At 40.9% G+C, this 19,283-nt stretch overlaps 1 protein-coding gene across 5 annotated transcripts in view; it reads right to left on the bottom strand.

Moving 5' to 3' along the window:
- The window catches only part of LOC145988207 (UNC93-like protein), a 52,257-nt gene that overhangs the window by 22,074 nt on the left and 10,900 nt on the right, over positions 1–19,283 (bottom strand). The window contains exon 2 of one of the 5 annotated variants that reach the window (XM_083123050.1): positions 8,064–8,134. The exons of 3 other annotated variants lie outside the window; for them this stretch is intronic. The gene's annotated coding sequence lies outside the window, so the exon portion shown is untranslated. Of the gene's footprint in view, positions 1–8,063; positions 8,135–18,850; positions 18,910–19,283 lie in introns of those variants that run through there. One more of the 5 variants, XM_083123048.1, reaches the window with a different exon arrangement.

Raw genomic sequence — 19,283 nt, forward strand, 5'->3', positions numbered from 1 at the left:
AACTTAGTTTCAACAATTTCCCCCCAAAATCACGCTCTATTTGAAGTAATACAAGAGACCTAAGTGAAATTGTCCCTCTCCCCCTTAAAATCCGCCAGGTTTAGCGAATTCTCGCTAAAGTTTGCAACTATGTAGCACAGACATTTTCGAGTCCCCCTAGACATGCCTTGTGTATGCTGCCATCTGGTGCCGAATGTAAGAAGTATTGCCGCTTGCATCAGTGTTCGCACAGCGAAGTGAACATCTTCGGGGTATAGTGGCCAACAGCCCCTTTGTTGTCAGCTCTATGCAACACGCACAGCAATTGTGTTCAACGCCCTCCGTTGAACACCGTGGGAGTCACTGTTACCAACTATCTAAAAAAGTTATCAGATGTGAAAGAAGTCGTGTCAGAGTAAATTGTGTGTATATTCTCGTACATCAAACATAGTATTCTTTCGAATAAATATACGCATGTGTGTGTGTGTGTGTGCATTTAACATGTACGTAGTTTTAGACATATGCATGAGTGTTCATGTGCTCATGCGAACATTATCAGGCGACGCGCCTGCCTGTCTGTGCATAAAAGTGGACGTAAAACAAAGGATCGTAGCGGGTTATGGGTTAACTCACATTAAGAATTATGTATTGTAATAATAATTGCTATTGCGATAATTAATTTATAAATATATTATTTTCTAAACATAGAATTATTGTGGCTGTATAAGAAAATAAATGAAATTTGAAAACATTTTTAATTTGCGAAACTCAGAACTATGCTTCTGACGTATTGGCGATTGGGTGCTAAAACTGGGGAAGCGGAGGGGGCGGAGAGCAACTGCCCACAGGTCGTCCCAAATATCCGCCTCTGTATACATACAGTATACACACACACACACACACATGCATATAAACACGGATCTGGCCCTCCCCTCAAAAAAATCCTGGGTACGGGCCTGGTCTGTATAAATTTAGACTGTGTCCGAAAGGTGGAAGAAGCAGGCTTGTAGTACGGTCTTGACGAATGTGACGTCACCTAGTGCAGTTCGAGAAATCGAACAGGCAGCATACAGGAAGCGACAATGTTCCTAGACTCGTTCACTTGTTTGAAATCATGAAAGTCGTTGGTTGTGGTTCTTCCATTGTGTGATGTGTAAGCATAAGAACTTTTTAAGAAGCTGCTGGCCCACGTGGCGGAGTGGTTAGCGCTACGACTCCAGGAGTCCCGGGTTCGAATCCTGGCTTGGACATCCCCATCTTCGCAAATTAGCCAAAAGTGGCACAAGAAGCGAAGTAAAATCAAGCAAATCAATTAATGATTTTTTAAAATGCTATCTGATTTTATAGGGATTTCATTCACGGATATAATGTATTCTACGGCGTTAAAGTCGAAGTGTAATACGGAGAATTGCAGTCCAGGCTTCAGAACTACGAGAGCATTCTGGAAGGGTGTTCGTTTCAAGTACGGTCTTGCACCTTTCGGATACGGTTTTAGTATTAAAGTTTTTGTACAGTTGTTGAAGTCTGAGTACATTTGCGGGCCCTTCTGTATTACAGGTTTTTAATATATCTTTTCCAGTGTTTCCCTGTATACACGACCGTGGTACACTTCCGCTCTGGCCTTGAAGATGACGATGGATGCTTGGAGGAAGCCCGAAGTGCAACAACAACAACAAGAGGTGAGTAAGTCATTTGTCATTCAGGAGGAAATGCAATTAGCATGAACTGTACTATGTCCAGCCACGAGCCACCGTTGCAAATCTGATCCCAATGCTCTGCGAGGTTCATTTCTTCATCGGTGTTTTCATACGAGGAGACCACAAGCTTCAAGTCATAACATACTTCGTCAACGCGTTCTACGTCACGATTACCATCGAATACGTAAGTCACGTAGGGCTCTTCGCACTTGCTTGAAGACGTCATGGAAAGTGTTGCCAGATCTGCTTTTCTATTAGTTACATTTTAATGTGTCCGTCAGCGCAGGGGTCCCACCCAACTAATAATAATTTTCAATAATTTTCAATGCTATTAAAAAATAGAGTACAAAATGGACGTCTTTAACCGTCATTGTGATATATAACATAAAATACAGCACATAATTACTAGCTTTAAAATACAACTACGAGGGTCACTATTTATATTTTGAGCCTTGGCAACACTGATTGAAGTTAGGCGCGATTTGACGTTTGCACGGAATCGTCTGGCATTATTGACCATAACGTACTTCAAATGTTTCGTCAATAGCTTCATTTGTGTTGTTTATGTTGCCTTGGAGATTGCGCGACAACAATAAAATGGAATTAACTCGTGAACATTTTCGTGCGATGATTTTTTACGATTTTCGACGTGGATTATCAAGACAAGAGTGCATCGATGAACTTACTTCCACATTTGGCGATGAAGCCCCATCCTTTGCCACTGTGAAACGCTGGTATAACGAATTTAATCGTGGCCGCCATTCGCTCACCGACGAGATTCGCGAAGGTCGTCCAAAATCAGTTGTTGTTCAAGAAAACATTGATGCTGTGCAAAACCTAATACTGCAAGATCGTCATGTGACATACTGTGAGATTGAGGCAACCATAGGCATTAGTTCCACCAGCATATATAAAATATTACATGATCATTTAGCTGTGAGAAAGGTATGTTCTCGTTGGATCGCACACAATTTGACAAAACTCAAAAAGACGCTCGCGTCAATTGGTGCAAACAAATGCTCAATAAATACAATCGTGGTGCTTCAAAAGACGTATATAAGATTGTAACAGGTGACGAATCATGGATATATGCATATGAGCCGGAACGTAAACAGCAGTCGACTGTATGGGTGATTCAAGATGAACCCAATCCAACAAAAGTTGTTCGCGCTCGAAGCACATCGAAACAAATGGTCGCCTGTTTTTTCGAGAAAACTGGTCATGTGGCAACTGTGCCTTTAGAGGAACGTAGAACGGTCAACTCTGAATGGTACACAACAATTTGTTTGCCAGAGGTCTTCGGTCAAATACGGAAAACAAACAAACGCCGTCGGATCATTCTTCATCAAGGCAATGCCAGCTGTCACACATCTCGTCAAACAACCGACTTTATGAACAGTCAAAAAATCAAATTGATGTGTCATCCGCCGTACAGTCCTGATTTGGCACCCAATGACTTCTTCTTGTTCCCGAATGTCAAGAATAAATTGCGTGGACAACGATTTTCGTCGGCGGAAGACGCCGTTGATGCGTTCAAAAACCATATTATGGAGGTGTCTCAAGAAGATTGGAAAAACTGCTTTGACAAATGGTTCGAACGGATGCAAAAGTGTATTGACCATAAAGGAGAATACTTCGAAAAACAATAAAGCAGTTTTCAATGCCAAATTCCTGTTTTTTCATTGTTAGGCTTAAAATATAAATAGTGACCGTGGTATGTACCATATTTTTCTGATAATTGATGGTTCTTTCTAATTTTTCCGCAAACCCTATCCCAATCTCTTTCCCTTTCTTGTTCTCTTTGTGTATCCCTCCTTCTCTCTCTCTCTCTCTCTCTCTCAATGAGATGAACCCGGTCCGGTGGCCAAGCGGGTTTAGTAGTCGACTTTCGATCTCGCTACCGGAATTCTCAGTTTCGTATTCGATGCGTGTTCTCCGTGAATATCCCTTCATCGCTTTAATCTAATCATCACTTATCACTATTATCAAGTAGTATTCTTTGTGTTTCGATCAGAATAGGTAAATACGGTTATAATTAAAATCCGGCATTAACATATATTCTTATCCTAAGGTGGGTTCAAAACCGCCTTTAGTATTTCGTGGTTAAAAACAAAATACCTTCATAGTGTTAAAGTGCAAAATGTACTGTAATTCGTAAACAAATTGCGTAATGTCCCAATTTCGCGTTATCTTGAGATTTTGTAAGCTTCAGATAGATCTTTAGGAATTAGCATGGCACATATATAAACACATCCTTGCAGCAAATAACGTTTTCGGTGATGTCGCATTTGCGAAAAACCTAGAAAAACAAACTCATTTAGTGCCAATGAGATCATTACAACCCAGAAGTGTCCGTGACGGTACTCAAGGACTCGACAACTCATTTCCTTGCGGGTGTACAATTAAATCTCACCTTAAACCTTTAGAATTACTGGTGTATTAGGCCGGATTTCATAATGCGTACCATAAGCTTTCATAACGTTACTGATAAGTACTGCCTATACGCAGGTGTTCACGTTATCACATTTGCAGTAATCTTTGTGCACAAGTCTACTTCGCATGTGCTTCTTTATTACTGTTATTATTGCTGATAGTTCAAAAAGGCTATTGCTCAATGCTGTTGATAAACGATGCAATATACTATACGGCTCCTGTTGTCATTGTAGAACGAAATCTTCAACACCTTTTTGTTTGGTTGGACATGTTATTTCAATGCATAGAGTTGTTGACTCAAAAGGTCTCCAAACCAAGAATCAGGATGGAACTGGTGAATTGCAGTTCGTGAGATGTTGTTTGATGTCCTCCACTACCGAAAGCCTTCTGAGGGTTTATTTACACGGCTTGGCCTCTCTCTTTGCTACTTGAATATGCAGCCATAATCTAAGATGCATCGTAAACTGATTATCATTCATTATTCAACTATAATAGCTTGCTTCCAAAGGGTTTTGTGTCGTAGCACAGCCGTTAGTTTTCGATAGCTGCATGAGACAGCATAAACGTATTCTTTGCGGCCTTCTAGAGGCGAGATGATTGATTGATTGATTGATGACGTATTTTACTTAAATTTACTACCATTTTTGGTCTAATCGCGAAGATGAGAATGAATGGCGGTTATCTGATCCATCATATTATACGGGGGAAGATTCCACATCTACTGATTACCTACATGAAATTGAAAATTGACTGCGTAGCCCTTCCGAGCGCCGTTAAAAGTATATTTCTACTATGATTCGTTCCTAACATATAAGTACAGTAGAACGTCGTTTATCCGCACGTCAATTATCCTCAACATCAGTTATCCGCACACTCAAAAAAGGCAAGAGCGGCAAAAAACAAGACGATCAAATCTGTTCCAAAAAGAATTCTGATTATTTTTCTGCATAAATAACACAGTACAGGTACAGTACTGTAATTTAGGCACGTACTGTACGTATATTACGAGTGTTTTCTCATTTTCTCGTGTCTTTTGTTTTCTTGTACTGCATACGTATGTAATAAAACCTGTACTGTACATGCTTTTCTTTCTTAAATAAACACATATTTGATTATCCGCAAAAATCGTTATCCGCATAACGTTCTACTATATTTGAAACTGCTCTTTTCATAAATGCACACCGGACAAATTTTATTTTTCTATAGGGAGTAGGGTGTCTCGTAACAAGAAACCTTCATCCATATCTTCGCGATTAGCTAAACGTGGCAGAAAAGTGAAGTAAAATAAACTTAATCAATCGTAAAGAAACGCACGGCTGATCACCAAAAAATGGCCAAAACCCAAGACATCAATGGTCGACAATTGATTGATTTCAATTCATTGTTTGAAATCAAGGGCTGGTACATTACATTGTTTACTGGGGAATAGATTTCAGTCATACACAGAGAAAATACTCACAAGGGGAGATTATCATAATCCTTTCTCTGACGTCATTTGCCTTCAAAGTCTTGACTGATGGTAGGTGGTAGAGCTTTTTGTGTCTGAAAGAAAGTCAACGGTTCGCAGCATCTCCTGCTGTTCCGTGCAATTAGAGCTTTTCGCCTGCACACTGTACTTCGAGGACTGTAAGCAACAGAAGAGCTTGGGAGCCTCTTGCGTTGAGAAGCCAAGATGCACTCCTTTTCGAATAACCACCTCCTGTCTCTTCTGCCATGATTACTACGGAAAGAATTTTAAGGTGCAAAATTATGGTCAGGAAATGGGAAAGAAAGGTTCCGAAAAATGTTTTCGAAAAGATGTAAGAAAAAGTGCTGATAAAATGTCTTCATTCAATGCTCTCTTTTTTTCTGCGCACTCTGTATATAATGCGCGCGGACCGCAGAGAGAACTGTGGTTGCGCGCGGACCTCGTAGAGAACTGTGTTTCTGCCGAATAGGTTTGTTGAAGTTTGTGTTTTCTCTCGCGGGTTTTGCTACATTATCTTGGGAACTATTGGGGCTACAATGATTATATTATACCACTTTATAGCCCTCGTTCTGCTCTACAAAATGAGACGATAGGATTTCATGTAGCTGCTCAAGAAGACTGAAAATCATTTATTTTTTGTCCAACTATTTAACAAAACATGAAGAAAGGAAAGAAAAAGGTGCCGAAGCATCAAACAGGGACTAAAAAGGGGATGAATGTGCTAATCTAACGAAAAAGTGCAACAAAATGTGTTCATTTTACTTGATTTCATGTCCTAAAATACATCTTTCAAACGATCGGTATGAAAACAACTTCATTTTTCGAAGGGTGCTGCACCTTAAAATCCATTCCCTAATGATTACAATGTCACACTGAAATGTTATTCACGAATCAGATGACGTGTATTTTGACACTGCACGAACGCGATCGAAGAAGCCTCCTGCCTCACTCACTCCTACAAAGCTGCTCACAGGGCGAGAAGACTTTCCGAAGAGAAGCGTGACGACAAGCGAAAGTAGTATGATTGAGTCTGCATTATGAAGAATCTGCAGTCAACCCCACTCCGGGATTCGAACCCAGGTCCTTTGGCGTCGTAGCGCGCTATGCTAACCACTCTTCCACGGAGGTCGGCACAATACATCATGAATCAACCACTACTGATCAGTTACGAAAACTGTAATGATGTAAGTTTATATCTGTAAACCGGCACAAGTAGCATTTACTGAATATCTCAACTTATTTTCTTTGTTCTATGAATTTTATACCAATATGCTTCAATCACATGATACTGAAGAACTGGCGAACTGCAGTGCGGGTTGCATTTTTCAGGCTAAGGAAGCTAGGCTTATAGCCACGATGATCCTTCATCCAACTTATCTTATCACTAAGGGAAGGATTTATTGATTCGGTGTTTTAAGTCCACTTTATACACAGGAAGGCTAATCGGGACTGGACCTACAGTTTAAAGTGGGATCCGAACCGCTATGAGCCTTCACCGGGTGTCGAAGCCGAGACCACTTGATTACAAGGCGACGACGCTACCACTACGCCATCGGGGAGGCCCTACTAGGGAAAGGATTTTAAGGTCCAAGATTATTGTCGGCAAAGGGAAAAAAAGGATTTGAAATATATTTTCCAAAATATACAAAAAAAAAAGTGCTGAATAAATGCCTTTATTCAATGCGCTCTTTTTCTGCGCCTTCTTTATATAATGCGGCGGACCGCATACAGAACTGTAGTTCTGCCGAATAGGTTTTGTCGAAGTTTGTGTTTTCTCTACATTATCTTGGGAATTATTTGGGCGACAATACCATTTTATAGATCTCGTTCTGCTGTACAAAATGAGACAGTAGGATTTTGTGTAGCTGCTCAAGAAGAGTGAAAATTATTTATTTTTCTGTCCAATTTTTAACAAAACATGAAAGAAAAAGGAAGGAGAAAGGTGCTGAAGCATCGAAGAGGGGGTAAAAAAGGGGCTAATCTCACGGAAAGGTTCAACCAAGTGTGTCTATTTTACTTGATTTCATCTCCTAAAATATATATCTCAAACGGTCGGTATGGAAACAGCTATATTTTTGGAAAGGTGCTACATCTTAAAATCCGTTCCCTACTTATAACCATTGATTACCGTCGTTGCGATTAGCCAAAAGTGGCAAGAAGTGACATAATATATAGAAAATGCAAATCTGAATTAGTAAACAGTTGGATAAGGCTGTAGGAAAAACACACAACCATTCCTTTCCTTATATTCGAACCTAGAATCTCTGGCTTGTTGGACTGACTACTCTTAACAAACCTTGCAGGACGAGATGTCACTTTTAAAAGTTCACAGTTTCCGTTCTTTAAAAAGTTTTCCATAATAGAATGAAGTATTAGTGAAGTATGAAATATGAATTTAGTTACTAGCCATTGCAAGAAGATTACTGAGTTACTTGAAAATAAGTGCTATAAGCATAGCTCCTGACTATGTAATGAAATATACATACTGTGGCATATCCGTTGTGGTGTAGCGCCTTATCCAATGCATGTAGGCTTCCTTCGAAACAATCGTATTAATCTATAATGAAAATACATAGCAAACACGTTTTAGCTTTCCGTCATAAAGTGTTTAATTTTAAGTTTTTTCTTCTTTGTGATTATGTGATTTTTCACGTTGATTCGACTGATTTGATTCTTTTTATATACAGTAGACTCGCGATTATCCGAGCTAATGGGACCGAGAGTACCTCGGATAATACGGAGATAATGTGCTAATAGGTCGTAAATGACGAAACAACACTTAAAACTGTATAGTAATTATTTCTTACTAGTACAACATAAATGAGAAGATTACTTTTTCAAAAAGTCTTCCATAGTTTTTTGGACTAACCTCTTTCCTCTCTTCGAAGCTGCGATGTAACGCCAACGCTGTAGGGAGAGTAGATGTAACGAACACGCGAAGCGCGGACGGTGACTTGACTCCAACTTACTAATAAACAAACAGGGGCTGCGTTATGAAGCGCGATGTTTTCCAACCACTCCCTCGGTTAACCCAGAGCCTCGGTTAATCGCGAGTCTACTATAGTTATGCACGTGATTTTACACATTCCGTTTTAACAACTATATTCTGCCTGTAATATTTTACGAGAGCAGAATCACATGAAGCAGCTTTCATTATTCTTCAATGCAAGAAGAAATATGATTTTCCAAAAGTGTCTGACCCTGTAGTATTTTAAAAAATAATTCCTTGATATTATGGCAGAAATCAAGGCAAGTAGCGTGAGCTGGATGGAACACCTGATTACAATGAATGGAAACTAGATTAGTGAAGCCTGAGGGAAGATGAAGAAGAGGTAGAGGATGACGTAGAGATGGGAATCAGAACATTGGGATAAGATGATAGTGACAGAAGGCGCAAGATAGAAAGAATGGATTGGCTTATTGAGAAGGGCAGTGACTCCATAGGAAAAACAGATATTAAATTACAATCACTTTAAACCAACACAACTAGAGGTCAAACAACTTATCACTACCCGCACTAGAAAGAAGGAAGAACATGTTGATGCGTTACCCAACAACGTGTTGATTGGAAATTACTACACAAACATGATCAAGAGAATACTAAGGTGAAACATGCCACTACAATTAAAGATGATATGTCGTCACTTTCCAATATGGCGAACTTTCAGAGGCGAAGCGTCCGGTCATCGGGAGATGCGGCGATGACAAAGCAAAATAATAATAAAAAAATGCTTTTTAAATATTTTAGAGAAGAAGTAAAAAATAAGTCTGAATACTCGCATATTTGAGCGAAATTAGTCACTCGACGCCATGAAACAGCTAGAAATACGTAAGAGATTCGCTAAGTTTAGCGAATCGAAAGGAGAGCCCAGTTCTAACCCGCGGGCCAACTCATCACAGCAGGTCTGCGAATCCAAGGTCCTTCGACCGCTTTTCCCCAGCTCTTGAAGGTCTGGTCATAAGAGGCCTTTTATCAGCCCCCTTGTTTACAAACACGGCAGGCTTTCAGTGACGCCATAAGTAAGCAAAAGCATAAATTTCCCCACGGTTAGTGCTAGAAAGAGCTGGGGGGGGGGAAGCAGTTCTGGATCCATTGTATTTCGTTCACAGTATTTCTCCTTTTCATTTTTTTTGATCCTGCGGTTCAAATATCGTTTTCTGAAAATAATGTTCTTACTTTACAAAACACGAAGTACTTCAATGTTGTTTTGTGTTTACTATGCTTACGAATGACAAGACTGATCAAGATTTTTGTTCTCGAGGTGACAGACATACTTCCTTAGACAGGACATTTTCCCTAACATATATTACTTTCACACCAGGGATGGTCAACAACATATGATTCCGGAAAATTTAAAATCTCGATTCGGAAATTTTACTACCCGGATTTCGGAGAGAGAAGATTAACAATTTTCCATTTTTCGGGTAGAATTTAAGCAAGTTTAGTCTTCCTTATTTTACGATCATATACAACGTAAAAGAAAATGAATTTGGCCATCTCTACTTCACACGTCTGTACGAACACTGTTATCATAATTATCAATGTAGAAATCCCACCTCCCCCTCCACGGTTGAAAGATTGACCCTGTCGTTTGGCAAGTCTTGCGATGACTACGTAAAAATGTCACGCTTCGCCACTGCGAACTTTAGAATTTTCTTTGTTTTCAGTTTTGTTTTAAGCCAACTTTGTGCGTGATAGGCTAATCGGAAGTGGACCTACAGCTTAAAGTGGGATCAGGACCACTATGTGTCTCCACCGGGCATCATACCCGGGACACCTTGAATACAAGACGACAAGAAAAAGGTCCGTCCGGGCAAAGAATGGACTTGAGGAAACCCAGACTTTCCGCCTCCAGTTCAAGGGAGGAAAAGCGGTGTTGCTACCGGTTCGGATGCTACACACCTGATTTGTGTCCGGTCGTACACAGCACCCTTCCACCTCTTCGCTTCGGAGACCCATTCACGGCAACCATTAGGCTTCGCCCTGCTTGGCTTTGTTGAAGGCGCCACCTGTCTCGAAAACGACCCAAAACGAAAAATTTTGCAACGCAGAATACCACGAGAATTCCCCCTCACCACGGCAACTGGACAAAGCTGATTGGTTCAGCGGTTCATGTAATCCTCCGTGGCTTTCGACAGAAAAGACAAAAATAGAATTTCCAAGTCCGTTCTTTGGCCGGAACCACTGTACGTTACCACTATGCCATCGGGCAGGTCCAACGAACTTTAGAACATATTGGAACCAAACTTTAAAGAATACATTTACTGTGACGCGTTAATTTTGTATGCTTGATTTTGTGTTTTAAGTCCATTCTATGCACAGTAAGGCTAATCAGGACTGGATCTACAGCTTAAAGTGGGAACCAAGGCAACTTATGCACAGAAAGGCTAATCAGCACTGGACCTACAGCTTAAAGTGGGATCCGAACCACTGTGCCTCCACAAAGTGAATACGGGATGCCTTGATAACCACTATGCCATCGGGGAGGCTTGACTGGTAAAAAGCGATGAGGTGTCTCTGTAGACTCTAATGATATTTAAATAAATGTCCCCTCCCAAATGTTAATTCTTTTGTTGATTCTTGTTCATTTTACGTCGCCTTTCTGCCACTTTTGGCTAATCTCGACGATGGGGGTGAATGGTGATAAGGTGGATGAATGGACAAACACATATGAACGACCGACAAAAAAACGCCTACTACCTGTGAGACCAGGCGTCAGAGCCTCGTCAGCCTGAAAGGAAATAGAAAACAACACAGTGTATATACTACATGGAAGAGAGTCTGGCATTGGACTACTTTCAGCGAAGGTCATTCTTTCGACTAGTGCACCGCCATAACTTACGTAACTTGAGTCTCCAGTAACGCTGTTGTACTCTTCCAACTTCTTCACCATGTTTTATGACACGCGATACCAAACTGTTGCTGTTTCTGAAAGCAGACCACAGTTGCCAAACAGTGCGTAATATTTCATGAACCGCGGTGTCCAGAAACGAGAATGTCTGCTTGAATAACGTCTATATCTTTCCCTTTGACTGATTGGGCAAGTGTTTCTCTGAGGAACATTTGGCTCGCTTAAGCTCCATTATCTCACATGTATTTGCATTGACAGGACGGATGTCATGTCAACTTCGATGGCAACCTTAGCTGATTGGCAGTTTCCCCACCATATTGAAAGCGACATTCCCCTCGATAATTTTCATTTCAACTGGAGTTAATGTTCGCCCCCCCCCCTCCCCCATCAGGTTGAGACCTAGCTTCGCAATATGACCTTGAAATATCCCTTTACTGATTCGCGACATACGACTGGGGTCTTCGCCAACGCGATATAATGAATGGCTTAGCTCATTGATTTCCAACCACTGTGTCGCGAAATGTTAGAAATTTAACATACATTTTATTTATTCTACAGAGAAAGGCTAATTAATTTGAATTTACCACGAAACCTTATTTCTAGGGAACGGATTTATATGTACAATTTATTTTCACCAAAATATGGACAAAATTCTAAGAGTTTTACATTTTTAATAATAAAAGACACTACACGAGCTAAATAAAATAGGGTACGCTTACATTGACAGTAATTGTAAAATAACACAAAATATGTTTTAATTTTCTGTTTCCAAAATAATGAATAACAAAATTATTTTGTTAAGTGTTCGAACGTGACTTTCCTTCTGTTGTCTTTTAAGATGGATTTATATTGACTAAAACAGCGTTCAATATCGCAAGAAGTAATGGGACTATATTTCAAATTTGTCAGTTATTCGCAAGAAATTTACCTAAGTCTTTCGGTCACACGGACACATGTAGTTATTGCGCGAATATGTAGTATATGTTGAAAAATATTCTGAAATATGGAAATAATATGTAAAAATAACTCAAATCTGTACGTCGTCGCCTTATAATCAAGGGGTCCGGGTTCGATACTCGGTGGAGGCACAAGTGGTTCGGATCCCACTTTAAACTGTAGGTCCAGTCCCGATTAGCCTTACTGTGCATAAAGTGGACTTAAAACACCAACTCAACTCAACTCAACTAAAATCTGTAAAATATGAGCCAAAAACTAATACTATATGTAAAAATATGGAAAATAAAAACTAAATTTTTCTAGTCTACATGCCATGATGCCCAAAGATAATATATTATAAATAATTTCGCTTGTACTCGTTTGAGTCTCCCATCCTCGAGCGTTTACAATGGAATATCACTGTGTACTCCATTTCGTGTGTTCAGTTTCTGGCATGGTTTCCTATCTGCATAGTGCAACACAAGCGCATATATTTGGAATTCGTTTCATGTAAAAATTGGCCTCTTACCGTCGTTTCATCATCACGAGTAAACAACGGATTGACCCAACCTCTATACATCTAATAACCTTGGGAAGATCAATTTAATATGACAATAATCGTATGTAATATATCTGTCCTGGCAGTTTCAGCGCACAATCATCTATTTTATTTTCATATACCACTACACTGGTAAGATGGACTAAACTACATTTTAACATGGAGATGATGACTATGTCTCACGATATTAGACGGTTAGGTAAAGAGGCGGGACTCAAACTCGGGCCTCCCATCCTGTGAGCTTAACGGTTCAATTCCAGAGCTCGTGTGACTGGATTGGTTTTCATCCCCGGCGCTTAACCATCTCGTGCATAAAGTGTAAGTTCAATAATTCATAATAATAATAAAAATAATAATAATGACGTCGATAATAATAATAATTTATATGGTCCCTTGAGTTCATCGGAAATAGTCTACACAGCTTTAACGCTGAACAAATTCAATTACCATTGTCAGTGAGGTTATAATTTTGAGTAGAGAAGAACGTTAATTCGTGCCTGCAGACGTTAATTTTTACATACAAAACACTTAGCTGCCCTTTCATTCGCGCGTGCTCATTAAATCCTGCCAACGAGCGTAGCACGTAGTCTTTTATATTTCAAAATTAATTAAGCATTAATATTATCAAATTTTTCACAAACGTGCTTAGAAATTTAATAACATTAGGCAGGGCGCAACTCGTACAACATAAATCCTATGTCAAATGCAAGGCAAGTATACGTTCAGTGGATAAATACGAAAACCACTAATGTTTAAATATAATACAAATAGCACGAAGTTAAATTACATTCTTACCTAACTTAAACTGAGAGGTGATCTCTACAAAAGATATGCGAATTCTCCGGACGGGAGACAAGTTATACAATTATAATCATAATTATTACTGAGCAAAACATATAATATAACAAAAAAAATATTATTTGAACAGCTCGGCGCAGAGCGTGGGAAAAATAATAGTATGACGTGAACAATCTTCCGAATAATAAATTATTGTTATAAAATTTTAGATTAGGTTGGCCAAAAAAATAATTAATACTTTTGCGGCTTTTAATTCAAATTTGGTTTTTCATCATCCGACGGCCGATCTTTGGAGTCCTGGGTCGATGATCACTCACGCATAGAAAAATTAACTGTAGTAGCCTATACTCTACCATCTCGACGTACTAGACGTTCCAGCGATGTTTAATGTACTTCTTTCGACGGCGACGTGACGTCACTTGCGGCGCTGTTACATTAACTTTCTGCCCTCCGGGTAGAGGCCAGCATAGTCTTCCTTTTACCTACCCACTGCCCGCTTGCACGCGATAACAGGTTTACCTGCTCGCCTGCCCACGGCAACGAGTCGACTTGCGTCTTTACCCGGGTTCTTGGTCTTCCAGGCGCTCTGCGCTTACAAGGTACCTGGGCATTCAACAAGACCCGGGCGCCTGCAAAACCTGCTGGAAGGAAACAGCCCTCCGGCAGCGTGTCGCTCCAGGCGTTTCTTCACCACGCGGACGGCTGCAGCCAGTGTTGCCTACTTACGTAGCTACTAAATCCTACGAAGTCCTAGGAGGAGCTTCTTCTCCAAGGAGAATTTATATACTTAGCGATTTCAGTTCAGCGTAAGCAGTTTTTATCTTATTGCCAGGAAATGCACGCAATATTACAGCTTCATTTATCTAAATGAATGATCGAGCAAACAAAAATCTCCTCACTGAAAACTAATTGTTTATCATTGCATGGTGCCTTAACCAGGCACGCAGTGGCGCAACCAGAGGGAGGCAGGGGGCATTGCTCACAACCTTGGACGGAAATTGTCTAGCGGAGGGGTCAGGGTGGGGGTCAAACATTAAAGTACAAGTCTCATCAAGTTCAATGCCGTAGCAAAGGGGTAGCGGGAGTCGGCCCTGAGCGCCGAACGATCTAAGTGAGAAAAGTTTTAAAACAGAGAATGCTATGGCGGCCCGTGATATTATTTGCTATTAATGTTGGTTTGTTACGAGTTGGATGAATTAATTATGTAATACGTCGCTCCATGTGAAAAGAAAATATTGTAGATGGACATTTTACATGCCATATGTATGTACATTCGGAATGCATTTATCATGCACTTTCTTTCTTTCAAAAATAGTTTGTGTGCTTGTTTTCCATTATTAGCTAATGTGAAATTGACGTGTTGAAAGAAAATATTTCTAATCCTCTGTTTCAACACAAATGCGTGAGAACCGACTTCTACCCCCTTTTTGCGTGATTTATGAGGATAATAATGCCTTTCATGCTACTTTATTACTATTATTGTGATTGTTGTTGTTACGTTTATCCAAGTACTTGCTCCCCCCCCCCCCCAAACGAGGGTAACGGCAATGCTCCTGGCTGGCTACGGCCGTGGTGTTCGCAGTAGAACAGTGTGTTGTTCGACTCGCGACCTCAGCGTCGAACGTGACATGTTTCAGTCCTGCCCTATATCACTATATATACGTATATTGGTTATTTACGACATATACTTATGGATCCTGTGCCACGGAAAACCTATTTCAATATGTGTGTGTGTGGGGGGGGGGGGTAGCAACATTCGTAAATCTCATTTCATTGGTGATGTGGCTTACGAAGCTTTGAGTTCCCTTTTTTAAGTAGTGAAAATCTATTGCAGTTGGCAACACTGCATAACGGTTTGGGCCCCGTGCAGTTTCTACTCGAATCAACTACGTCATGCAGAGGGAGGAGCCTGCAGTTGATGGAAAGAACGAACTGAGACCTACTAGGTATCGTAAGACTGCTGGTACCCGGCGGGTCTACAATGCCTGCCAGGAACGATCTGGGCAGGTGGGCATACAAGCTGCTCAAGCGAGGATGTTGCGCAGGTTGCATGGCATTTCAGGAGCGATGTCTCGCTAACGGGTCTGCTCCAGGTCTTGTGCAGGCCTCTGCCTCCGGGTGGACGAGCCCGGCGGACGTCGGTCTCATAGCTTTTCTCATCAGCAGCGGCGCTTCTCAAACTTCTCGTACACTTTCCTTTCACGCTTCGACATCACGGCGACGAAGATGGGGGAGGGGGGAACTGCCACACTACCATCCGTCTGCTTCGTGGTGGAGCTATTAATATTACTTCGTCATCGTCTCTTCCGGGTACTCGGGGACGGCGAATTGGGCGAAGTCGCTGTACTGGGGGTCCTCGTGGCTTCTTCTCACCGTTCGGCTTACGTGGGACCTCGGCGTTGTATGTCTCAAGACGTAGAGGGAGATTATTTCCGCAACATCTTTGGCTAATATGCATTTGAAGCTCGAAGCAGCCAATCAACTAAGCGATCCGCTGACGTCATCTCAACCCAGAACCTATCGCTAAGCCCCTTGCTCAGGCTCTACACGCCCACTAGGCTCGCTAGGCAGACTCGCTCAGTCCGCTGGAGATGTTACGAAAGTAATTCGACTCTAGCAAGCATTGCTTCATCATAAAAATGGTATCTGTGTGTCTCTTCATCTCTTCATTCCTCTCTCTCCGTCGGGCGTCGGCGTACTCAAAGAACGCTGATTCGGGCTGGCGGCTTTTTGCATCGTGACATGGCTGTGGACGTCGTTTGTGGCGTGGCGTGGCGGTGTGACGTCGCGACGCGGTGCGGCGTACTACTGCATCGACTTCATGCAGGGTAGCTATCGGGGAAGACCCGTATAGCCCCCCTTTCTTTTCTGCTCTAGCCCGCCATAGTCGCCGTACTGTTCCTTGTCACAAAGGTCACTAATTAGCACTGCGTATTTACTAGCACTAGTCATTGTCGCTCACGCAAAACAAAACACACTGCGCGGTAGAAAAGAGACAAAGTCCCGAATCTTTCTCTGAGTTTCGCAGAGGTGTCGTCGGTTCGGAAACTGACGGTATACTGTGTGGATTTCTCTAGTCGGCCACTATTTAAGGAAAACTTGAAATTTCAAATTTCAACGGACTTTTACCCGCGAAAATTCGAAGTTCCCAACGACGTTGTTCCAGTTGCCCCCTTGCTACAGTTTCCAACGGGCGCGTGTTTCGTCAGAATGGCGTGAAAAATAAGAATAGTTCTAACGCCTGAACTCCATCTGGTATGTAACAAACTTCCCTACCAATTGGCATCTTAGGTCGAACTTTCCGTCGCAGGATGTACAAAAGTCGCCCTAACAGTCAAAGAATACCACAGAATACTATTGTCTTCCCAACTTCTCCGATAGAACAGGGAAAAATTCGAAAAAAGCAGAAAGACACGAACGGTTCAGAATATGGTGTTCCTTTACACAAGCTTCAGAAGAATACGCAGTTAAGTAAAAATATAAAATAAAAACCTAGGTGACAAAACCAATTGTCACATATGTTTACTGAAGTTTCAATATCACTGCCTGATTGATGGCGCACTATAATGGTGGTATACCACAGACAAATTACGGTTATACTTGTACTACTGGGCTGGCGGCTCTCAATTCCGTACGCTATCCAGCGTCGACCGTGCGAACCATTTGGCGCTCCAGCTAAATCCTCTTACTGCAGCACTCTACCTTGAAACCTTGTACACTCTTATTCAGATAGTGGCACACATTTCAACCGTTCAAACCTACAAATAGTACAACTTTAAGTGAACAGGAGTGAACCTTGAAAGTACATTTTATTTTGAGACAGGCTTAGTTTTGATTTGAGATTTGTAAAATATCGTCGCTTTTCTGCCACTTTTGAATAATCGCGACAATGAGAATGTGTGATCATATGATCAAATGATGAAGGGACATAACCAAAGAAAATTAATGCCCAGGCGAGGATTCGAACCCGGGACGTCTGGTGTGCTCACTACTCCCCAAAGGATGTCGGCTTGAGACAGGGTGTATCAAAGGCCAAAAAAATGGATAATTTCTCGTTTTGGTAAATCTGTTGAGGTCAACAAAGAGGCATTGAGCTAAAAGTTAACAACCGATGAGAAAAATGAGTTCTTAGACTTATCAAGCGATTATACCATGAAAAGAATATCAGGGTACTAGTTATTCTACAGGGCGAGTAAAAATTAAGTAGGCATTGAAAATTTCCTGTAATTTTTGTAATATTTAAGCAATCTCTATGATATTTTCTGTACATATATATATATATTTTGACCCAAATATGAGAAATTATGAAAATATATCCATCGGATTTATTGTAGTACAGCATTGAAACTACTAATCTGATATCAAAAGTGATGATAGGCAAAAAGAAAAATCATTTATTTCTGATGAAAATGGGTTTTGAATCATTACATTTGGAATTACAGAAGAGAAGTCATAATCGTCTGTAAACAGACAGTAATTGAAAATGGCCAACAGATCCAAACGCAAACCTAAAAACAAAAACCCAAAAGTTCCCATACACAGGGGAAAAACGACTTTACTCAGTTGTTTTACAGAATGTTCTCAATGTGGTGGCCATGAAGCCACAGATCAAAGCATTTTGCCGAACATGTGGCAAGATATCTGGCGTAACACGAGTGCAGGAGTCGATGATGCGAGTTTTCAAATGAAGGATATCTCTGATTTTCTCCTGGAAGACGATAGACTTCAAATGTCCACACAGCTAAATATCAAGGGGCGTGAGATCCGGAGACCGGAGCGGCCATTCCACAGGCCCTCGTCTCTCGATTCATAGGTTCGGGAACTGTGCATTCAGCCACTCACGTACGCGCAAGAAACATCAATTGCGTATTTCCCTATGTATGGAGACTTTTGGGACACCTTATATAAAATAAGTGGTTAAATTTTTAGTAATTCGAAGAATGATGAAGCGATAACCTCGATACATTCTACGTTCTGTCCAAGTGAGTCTGTATTGCATGACAACACCATGCCTCATGCAATATTATAGCGTGTGTGTGTTCTTGCCACCGGACGTAATACTATTCAAGGAAACGTCAATATAATTTACAGATATAGTGCAATAAATAGTTGTACAGGATTGACTTACATGAAACACCATGCTCCAACTTCCAACAAATCTAGTGTCAATGTTCACTTCCAAGTGTGCTGTTTGATTTCGCAAACAAAATCTCGCTCACTTTTATATTGCGTTACGCAAGCAGCGTCTAAGTCCATTACTCTGCTGTTAATTGACGCTGTTAATGATAATTTGCATGTTACGTAATAGTACTTGTCCGTGTTTTGTTTACGTTCGAACGAGAAAACTAATAATATGCATCGAAAATTGAATGGAACATCCGTGAGGAAATGTAGTTCATATGGCTTCTGAAGGATAAAATTAATTTGGTTGGTTGGTTACTTCGCTTTTCTGCTAATCGCGAAGATGAGGATGAGTTAGGGATGGACAATATCGGAAATTTGATATCGCGATATATCGTCAAGAAAATATCGTCACAGACGAAACTATATATTTTCCGTAT

This window comes from Lepisma saccharinum, chromosome 5, assembly GCF_977018435.1.
Source record: "Lepisma saccharinum chromosome 5, izLepSacc3.1, whole genome shotgun sequence".
Classification (NCBI taxonomy): Eukaryota; Metazoa; Arthropoda; class Insecta; order Zygentoma; family Lepismatidae; genus Lepisma; species Lepisma saccharinum.